The 7,216-nt window shown below is 46.4% G+C and overlaps 1 pseudogene; it reads left to right on the top strand.

Annotated features, from left to right (window-relative positions):
• Window positions 1-935: 935 nt before the first annotated feature.
• LOC124232764 (carcinoembryonic antigen-related cell adhesion molecule 6-like) lies at window positions 936-6,684 on the top strand (annotated as a pseudogene).
• The last annotated feature ends 532 nt before the right edge of the window (window positions 6,685-7,216 follow it).

Below are 7,216 nucleotides of genomic sequence, written 5' to 3'. Positions count from 1 at the left end.
TAAGAAACTACAGACAGGGGAACAGTTCTGAAAACCGAGTAGAAGTTGTCCTTTGTAAGAGACATTTATATTTGTAAGGGAACTTTCATTTGTGAAGTTATCTCCCTCTCTGTACAAGGAATAAGAGGATGATCTTATCTCTAGAAACTCTAATCAATGTGGAAGGCAAGGACTTAAATCTGCATACTAACCTTACTGTTTACTGTGCTTTTCTGGTAAATTCCCATAACTGACTCCCCCTACCCCCAACATTGTCCTCTGTCTTTAGCTGAAGATGGTATTTAAGCTGGCAGCCTTGGCCACATGGTCAAGTTACCCAGTTTTCCTGAGTTTCTTCCATGTATACATGTTACAAAGCTTTGTTTGATTTTCTCCTGTTATTCTGTCTCATGTCAATTTAATTCATAGCCCAGCCAGAAGGATCCAGAGTGGCTAGAGGAATTGTCTTGCTCCCTGACACGCCTCTATGACAAGAGGTCCTGGTGTAGCTCTGGGGCTCATCATTTGAAGGGAAAAGCCAGATGGGGATGAGAGAGAGGGAGGGTGACTGTGTACCCCCACCCTGAGCTATGGGGACTACTCAAGACATGATGCCCCAGGCTTCTGCTTGTCCAAAAAAGGGCTTGCATGTATGTGTGTGTGTGTGTGTGTGTGCAGTGAGGAATCACTGCAGAAGAATGCAGTGGACTCAGCAATTCCCAGGGAACAAAATATAGATAGAAGGGAAAGAGAAAGAAGGGGACAGGGAGGCTGGAATAGGAGAGGGAGGAGGAGGGACTTGGGCAGAGACCCCGCCCCCAGCCCACATGACTCAGGAGGCTCTCCTGCCCAGGAGGAGGCTCAGCACAGAGCGCAGAAGGACAGCAGTGCTTGTGAGCCTTTCTGGGGCATAAGCTCTTCTCACGGAGGGAAGGTCAGAGCAAGCAGCAGACGCCATGGAGACCCCTTCAGCCACCACCCACAGAGGGCACATCCTACATGGGTTCCTGCTGGCAGGCGAGAGAGGGCAATTCCCTGAGGGTGGGCTGGAGACGGGAGAACAGAGAACTTCTGGGGTCTCCTGGGGAGGACAGGGCTCTGAGAGGGGACAGAGGTCTTCTGTTTGGACACGATGGGAGAGGACATGGGAGCAGAGTAGGATTGGGGGAGGGGACCCAGCAAAAGGAAAATCTCATGATCTGGAAGGGGTGAGGGGCAGGAAAGCCTCAACTGCTGTACCTATTCAAGTTAGGTATCACTGGCCAATAATATTTGAAATTTGATGATAATACTAATAATTTATTAGAGGATGACAGCAGAAAAAACTTAACTCGGGACACTAAAAATTGTCTTTACCCACAACCCTCAGAAATTGACAAATAAACACCAGGATGTGGAGGGCCCTGGGAACACTCGTCCATTCACCCACAGGTGTTTGCAGCCCATTCCAGGCCTTAGGGGAACAAGATCAGAGAAGTCCCTGCCCTCAGGAACTCACACCCTGTGGGGATGAGGAGAGAGAAGCAAGAGATCTAGAATGTGATGTCAAGGACTGACATTGTCATGAACGGAAGAGAGCAGGGAAAGGTCAGAAAGTGAAGATGGAGGGTCTTCAGAACAGATGGTCAGGGAAGGCATCTCCCAAGGATGCCTGTGAGAGTGAGCAGGGTGCTGAGGGCAGGGAGGGAGTGAGCTGGGCAGACACCCGAGGAAGAGTGTTAGGAACTGAGGAAATAAGAAGTTCAAATGGGCTGAAGTAATGGTGGTCATGTTGCTGAGCTTGACCAGTGGACACACACACACACAAACTCCAAGTCTAAGACATGAAGAGACCTGCTCAGGACCCAGGGCCTCATCTTTCCATCCCAATATATATGCCCAAATATTGATTGATCTCTCTCTCTTCCCTCCTAGTCTCACTCTTAACCTTCTGGAACCTGCCCACCAGTGCCAAACCCATTATTGAATCAGTGCCGACCAATGCTATTACAGGGATGGAGGTTCTTCTCTTTGTCTACAATCTGCCTGAGGATCTTGCAGGCTGTGCCTGGTACAAAGGGGACAAAGTAGATCCCAAACTTGAAATTGCATCATTTGGAATAAATACATCAAAAATTACCCCAGGGCCTGCATACACCAGTCAACACAAATTATACCCCGATGGATCCCTGCTGTTCCGGAACGTCATCCCAGAGAACACAGGATACTACACCCTACTAGTCACGAGGAAGAACTCCCTAGTTGATACAGCAATTGGACAGCTCCACATATACTGTGAGTGATTCCTCTCTGTCCTCCGGGTGTTGGGTGGGATGATTCTACTTCACACACACAGGATTGACAGGCCTGGACTGGGCCTACATCCCCCTCTGCATTATGTCTCATGTACAGATTTGAACATTTACTGCAGGACACAAACAGTGGAGAAAAACATCAAAAGCTTGGAATTTCTTTCCTGGAATCTGGACCCTGTAGACATCCCCTCCAGAGAGATGGGCTGGGCTAACTCAGCAGAGGGAGATGAGTCTCAGTGCAGCCCCTTGGGGTGCTCTCTGGGACCATGGCCCTGAGGTAGATCCTGCAGGATCAGAGCCTGGCCTGAGGGGCCCCGTGGGATCCGCACAGAGAAACTCAGCCCTGAGAAGTCCCTGTCCGGACACCTGTCCCAGGGCTACTGACTCCAGTGACCCTGGGGAGCCTGTGCTAGGGCTGAGTTGTGGCCTCCTGGGCAGGGCTGACAGGGAGCAATGTTTTCCCGGCCATCCCAGTCCCAAGGCTCCTGAGCTGGTCACCAGCCAGGGCTCAGCCCCAAGAGCCACATCTGGGCAGGGACACAGCCTGATCCTTCACCTGAGACTCAGCATGGAGAGCACAGGTGGACAAGGTCCCCAGGCCATTAGCTGACAGCCCTGGGGACCTTAGCAGACTCCAGAGGAAGGTCAGTTCCCCAGGGAGGAACAGAGGAGAGAAGATGCTGCTGGCAGCTCCTCACCCACCAGGGATCAGGTCCAGGGGCATTCTCTCTTGGAAAGTAACAACAACAGATGCCACTTATTCAAGAAGCTCCCCTCTACCAAGATTAAGTGAATATTTTAAGGTTAACTCACTGACGACCTGCAGCCAAATATTTATCCTACTTCGTTGAGGGGAAACTGAGGCACAGAGAGATATCATCTCTGAATCAGAGTCACATAGACCATGAGGGGCAGATCAGTCACAGGAAGACACAGCCCCATCCTCCCTTTCAGCAAAGGGGCCTTATTAGGTGTGTGTGGACCCCAAGACAAGCTGTCAGTTCAAGTCCTTTCTTCTTAGGCATCCCCAGCACAGAGAGAGACATTCTGGTCTAGGGGGTGGCAGCAAATGGAGAATTCATCCGTGTTTACTCAAGAACTAAATTACCTGCATCAACAATCAGTCAGTGCAGGGAACATCCAGACCACCACCTCAAGTGGCCCATCCACACCTCTCTGCACTGGACTTGATGTTACTTATTTGTTTCCTGATGTGTTGGGGTGACTGCCACTGGAGTCTAAAGGAAAAGACTTTGACATCTCACTTGCCACTCTACACCTGTGTCCAGCACAGGACCCACATGGAACAAACTCTCATTATTCTGCTGATGAAGGAGGAAGGAATGAATGGTGAATGAACGAATGACCCAAATTCTCTTCAGAGACTGGAATCTGGATGCAAAGTCTTTGGAATTTTCTCCACCCAGGACAGGTTCTCTGACCCTCCAGGGGGCTGAAGCCCATGTGTCAGACCTGTTACTGCTCTCTAGGGAAATACTCCTTCCCACAGTTAGTCTGAGACCCTGAGGTATTGATCATAATTTTCACATATGAAAGAATTTAAACTTCTCCTCAAATTTCTGTGTCTTTACCACCAAACACAGATGGTCCACAAGTATGAGATTTGCAGCAAGTTCAGAGACAGAAGAGAAATTAAAGACCAAGGGCAGAGGTCAGGTTCTGCTGCCAAAGCCAGGCAGCTCCTGCCTGTCCCCTCACTCTTTTCTGGAACATTCTTTGGACTTTATCATTTATTGAGTCACTGGCTCATGTCTGTCACAGTCACCTGAGAAGATCTGATCCACTTCTTTTCCCTAAGGCCTGTGTACTCACCTGACCACCTGACTTGCTCCTGGTCCTCATGTGTTGTTTACGCTCAAACCACAGACCCACCTTACCCATCTGTAGAAGAATCTGGAATATGGTACCTCAGAGAAAACATACCTCACTGGGTGATGGAGGTGTCTTCAGTGGGAAGGAATCAGCCCTGGTTGCCCAGGCAATCAGCTGATCAGTGAAGAACCAGCAGAGGCATGGAGGGTTGCCTTAGGGGGGCTCTCTAATTCTCATCCTCTTTCTTTTCAAGACCAAACCCTGCTAACACACTGACACTTGAGAAAGTCCGTGCTTTCTCCCAGACAAAGAGCAGGTGGCTTTACATTCTCTGAGTTCTATGATCCTCATGCATTTGTCTTGAGGTACACAAACCTGCCTTATTCTTTCAAGGACTCAGGTTAACTGAGAGGTGAGATGCCAACTCTGATTTGCCCATTGTTCAATCAGGTTATTTGGTTTTGTAGCTGTTTTTGTGTTTAGCAGTTCTTTGTATATTCTGGATATTAACCTCTATTGATATATAATTTGCAAATCTTCTCTCCCATTCCAAATGTCACTTTTCTCCCTGTTGATTGTGTCCCTTAGTGAACTGAAGGGTTTTTTTTTTGATGAAGTACAATTTATCTGTTTTTCCCTTTTTTGCCTCTGTTCTTAGTGTCACATTCAAGAATCCACATGATTGTCACATGACAATCCAATGTCATGAAGATTTCCCCCTATATTTTCTTCTAAGAGTTTTATGGTTTTAGCTCTTACTTAAGAATCTGAGCCATTTTGAGTTAACTTTTGCATATGGTGGAAGACAATGGTCCAACTTCATTCTTCTGCACGTGGATATCCGATTTTCCAACACTGTTTGTTGAAAAGACTGTCCTTTCTCCACTGAATGGGCTTGGTTCCCTTGTCAAAATCATCTGATCACATACTCAAGAATTTATTTCTGCATCTCTATTGTATCCCATGGCCTATATGTCTGTCTTTATGTCAGTGCTACACTATTTTGATTCTTTAGCTCTGTGGTAAGTTTTGAAATCAGAAAGGGTGTGTCCTCAAATTTTGTTCTCCTTTTTAAAGATTGTTCTAATTATTCAGAGCCTCTTGAATTTTAGGTTGGAATTTTTGATTTTGCAAAAATTTCATTGGGATTTTCATAAGGATTATATAAATATGCAGACACTTTCGGGTATATTGGGAGCTTAACCATATTGATTCTTCCCATCCATGAACAAGAACTTCTTTCCATTATTCATGCCTTCTTTAGTTTCCTTCAGGACATTTGGGAGTTTTCAGGATATACATCCTTCCCTTCCTTGGTTAAGTTTATTCCCAAGTATTTTATACTTTTTCATGTTATCAAAAATGGATTTGTTTTCTTAATTTCTTTTTTGCATTGTTCATTGTTATTGTATATAAATGTAACCGATTTTGAGTGTTGATTTTTGTCTCCTGCAACTTTGCTGAATTTGTTTATTGGTTCTAACACTTTGTGCATGTGTATGTGGGTGGATGGGTGAAATCTTTAGGATTTTCTACGTATAAGATTATGTCTTCTGCTAAAAGAGATCATTTTTCTTCTTCCTTTCCAATTTGGATGCCTTTTATTTCTTCTTCTTGCCTCATTGTTGTGGCTAGGACTCCTGCACTATGTTGAATGGAAGTGGTGAAAGCAACATCCTTGTCTTGTTCGTGACTTGAGAGGAAAGTTTTCTGTGTTTCACTGTTGAGTGTGATGTTAGACCTTTCCTTTATTACTGTTGTCATATTGAGTAGTTTCCTTCTATACCTAAGAGTCTCTGTCTTTTGTTAAAACCCTAACACCACTTCTCTCTAGAGATTTCCTTCCCTGTGACATTCAATCCGTAGACCAGGAAGTAAAAGTCCTCCTCAGAGTAAGAAATCCTTTAGATGAGAAGCTCTTCAGGTCCTAAGGCTGTGAAGACTGGGTGGGGCCATCCTCATTCCCTAATAAATTAGTTAACAAGAACTAAATACCTTCCCACTTTATGTAACCTTCCCTTGGCCCCAAAGAATGACAGAGCTGGCAAGCCTGCCTTCCCCAACATACACGGAAGTGTTCATAGGGAACGGGCCCTGATCTTTTCTCTAGTCAAAGAAAGTTCGAGGGAAAAATCAATGAAAGTTCATGAGAAAAATTCCACCTGATGAGATTGTAGGACATGTGGGATGAGAAGAGGTTCCTGTTGCTGATACTACAGAGATGTCCAGGGGAATTGATCAGGGACCATCCAGGGGTGATATAGGGGTCAAAGAGGGAGGTGGTGCCCCCTTCCTACAGATCATCACCTGAACAAAGACACTCATCCTTCTACAGGGGCCAGGGCCATCATCTGCATCACCTTTACAGAGTGACTGAGATCTCTGAGGAAGGAGCTGGTCCCAGGCCCCAGGCCCACTCTCAGTCAGTCACCTCCTCTGTTTCTCCACAGACCCAGTGTCAAAGCCCCTCATCCGAGTCAGCATAGAACATAAGGACCCCAGTCACAGAACATAAGGACCCTGTGTATCTGACCTCCCTCACAAATGACACCAGGATCTCCACCCAGTGGTTCTTTAATAACTAGAGCCTGTGGCTGACAGAGAGGATGAAGCTGTCCCAGGACAACAGCACTGTCACCATACACACTCTCAGGAGGGAGGATGCCAGGTTTATCAGTGTGAGGTCTCCAACCCGGTCAGTTCCAGTAAAAGTGACCTCCCCAGGCTGGATGTGAGGTATGAGTCTGACCCTCAGGCCCTCTTACCCTCATCTATGCTATTAAACTCTGAATAGATTTTTTTCTTATCTGTAAAATGATGGTTCTGAAGCATTTTTCAAGTAGAGTTGCTGTAATAGCCAATGATGAAGGTGGAAATTCCATAGAATACTCGCATTGAGTCAATAAATGCAGAACAATGTGAACTGACTTTGTCATTATTGTTGGCTTAAGGTCACATTCCACTCCAGATCCCAGTTCTTGTGGGTCTCACTGGCACCATCGCCACAGCAGAAGGACAGGTGGTCGTTGTGCAATGAGGGGTGGGAGCCCATGATAAGCTCTCAGGAATCACAGCTCTATCCCTCCTCCAGTGGATGGCACCTGGACTGT

Source organism: Equus quagga, unplaced genomic scaffold, assembly GCF_021613505.1.
Source record: "Equus quagga isolate Etosha38 unplaced genomic scaffold, UCLA_HA_Equagga_1.0 112453_RagTag, whole genome shotgun sequence".
NCBI classification, from domain to species: domain Eukaryota; kingdom Metazoa; phylum Chordata; class Mammalia; order Perissodactyla; family Equidae; genus Equus; species Equus quagga.
This window is presented reverse-complemented; position numbering and strand designations above follow the sequence as displayed.